Below are 2500 nucleotides of genomic sequence, written 5' to 3'. Positions count from 1 at the left end.
TCGAGGCACGGGACAAAGACCCAAAGTACGGCGACGAGGCCGAAGGGGACCCGGGCGGGACGGGGGGCATTGACGACGACGAGCGAGGTCCTCCGCATCGGTTCTTGGCGCCAAAGAAACTTTCGCTCAATTTCCTATCATCAAACGAAGCCGAGCACAGCGAGGAGAGCTACAGTGCCAGATCGGGGTCCCCCTTCGCCATCACACCTCTACTCATGTCCCCGCAGTCCATAACATCACAGATGCTGGCACTTGCTTCACCCGTGTCTCCCTTCTCCTCTTCGTCGCCTTTCACGGCATCCTTGGAGGACATCAACGCCACCATCGACCTCGAATCCAGCTTCTTCCGCGAGGTTCACGGGGCCTCGGAAGTGCAGCTGAGGGAGGGCGGCGGCGGCGAGCACCGGGAGCTGTACCCGAGCCAGAGGAACAGGGCTGCTTCGCTCACTGAGGTCACGGAGCTGGCCTTTGAGCCTAGTCCTGACACTACCGGGCAGATTCTCATGACAGAAACAACCTTAGACCAAAACGGGTTTCAGAGAACCAATGGGATAAAACATAGCTATTCGGCTCAAAATAACCGAGCGTGGAAGCAGAGCGACGACGTTTTTACCACACAATTAAAAGCACTAACGAGCGAAGACCTTACACAAGTGGACGAATGTGCGCATTGTGAGACCCGACCGCTTCTGAGCATCGGAGAAGAACATCCCAGGAAAGACATGCTGGAACAGAAGAGGTGGTCTCACGGCTCACTTGCTCAGCACGTTGCCTCTAGCACTCCAGGCCGGAGCCTCTCTCACTCCCGTCCTCTCCAGCTGGGCGCGGCCACGCCCACCGTCCACAGTCTCGTGGCGCCATCTTCAGCTGTAGCTTGTTCCGTCATGGCGTGTTCTGAACCCCCGCAGAGGGACATCTATGCGGACGTAAACGTCGGCGATCCCATGCATCGACGGGATTCATTAACGCTACCCCCCGGGCCTGCGAAACTGTGGTGGACGCCACGCTCTCGGGCTGCTTCTCCGCTCTTCTCCTCTGCAGAGTCGTCTCCCCTCGGTTCTCCCGCTTACCGCACTCCTCCTGAGGGTTCTCCTTGGTCCACTCCCCGGCCGTCACTTGAGTATACACCTGCTGGAGATCCTCGTGTTGACACCAGCGGGGAATGGAGCCTTGATAGTGGCCAGTTAAGTGGGACTCCCTTCCACACGCCGCGACCCTCTCTCACCCCACGCCCCTCCTTGGTGCTGGAACCTAGCGAAGGACCCCCTTGTATGCTGCTTTTGGGCGGGGACTCGCCGGCCCAAGCCCCAGGACTCCCGTGCACCCTCCGCATCCGCCAGGATCCCGATTCTCCCGTGGAAGATATTTGGTCTCAGACATACTTCTTCCCTGCCAGCTTGGATATTACTCAGGAGCCCTTGACCCCTGGGGCTCCCCCCTCACTGCCATCTCTACCCCCTACACCCTATGGCGGGAACGGAACCCCCGTGGATACTCCTAGTCCTGCGGTATCGCCTGACTGTAAGAGTCAGCAAGCAGAAAAAGATTCAGGTGATGAGAATTCAGTGCCACCGCCCTCGCTTCAGGAATGAAGAGGAGATTGTAGCGCCCTGTGCGACAGAAGAGAAAATTGATGTGTCGGTGTGTTTTCCTGGTTACACTGAAGGATGGTGTTACAGTGAGAATCTAGTGCCTCTAGTGTCACATTGAACCGTGATTGAACTTTCACTTCTCATTTATGTACTGGAGCTTAGTGCTTGGCTGAGTGTAGTCTAAATTGAGATGTTCAGCCGCTTGACGTTTTACGTCACCAAGAAAATATTTTATAATAAGAACATACACTGCGCACAAGTCTATCGTAAGCCAGCCTTGCCTTCCATGAATACATATACTGTATATTCGAGAATTTCTGATTGTGTGGTAACTGCTTAATTCTGTTTCTTGAATTTCAGAGAACCCTGTCTATACCGTAATCATTTCTCTCATTCGCTTTTCCGTTTCTTTCTTGCACAGGAACAACACATGGTTGATCTTAATGTGTCTATGCCTAAACTCCTGTAAGATTTTGCAGTCAGCGATAACAGGGCCAGAATTATATACTGTACGTCATGCTATGCACGCCAACAGGCATTAGTAAGATATAAATATTAAACAACCTTCACAATAAAAAAAAAACAGTCAGGGGGGAAACCGGGAAAAAACGCCGAGAAATTTGTCTGTCGTGCAGTACGGCGTGAGCGGTACTTGTTTTGTCACGCTGCTAAAATCCCCTGTACATTCAAAGTTTAACTTTCCTCTTGAAGTGTGTAGGAGATTCGGTGTAGATATGTCGTCCGAGGTCATGTATGTGTCTTGTGTCATTTGTAAGTGCTTTTCCAGAGTTCATTATTTCTATATCGACTCCACCTTTTAGATATATTGTCTACAAATCTATCAAGATACTATTCTTCTTGTAAGCTCTTAGATTTTTATATTTCAAAAAGAATATGATAAAGAATGT

At 51.5% G+C, this 2500-nt stretch overlaps 1 protein-coding gene across 6 annotated transcripts in view; it reads left to right on the top strand.

Annotated features, from left to right (window-relative positions):
- LOC122242778 (uncharacterized) overlaps positions 1 to 2500 on the top strand; it is a 402592-nt gene that overhangs the window by 362112 nt on the left and 37980 nt on the right. The gene's annotated exons all lie outside the window — the stretch shown is intronic.

Source organism: Penaeus japonicus, unplaced genomic scaffold (assembly GCF_977035675.1).
Source record: "Penaeus japonicus unplaced genomic scaffold, GWHDUDI00000001_assembly GWHDUDI00000002, whole genome shotgun sequence".
Taxonomy (NCBI): Eukaryota; Metazoa; Arthropoda; class Malacostraca; order Decapoda; family Penaeidae; genus Penaeus; species Penaeus japonicus.
This window is presented reverse-complemented; position numbering and strand designations above follow the sequence as displayed.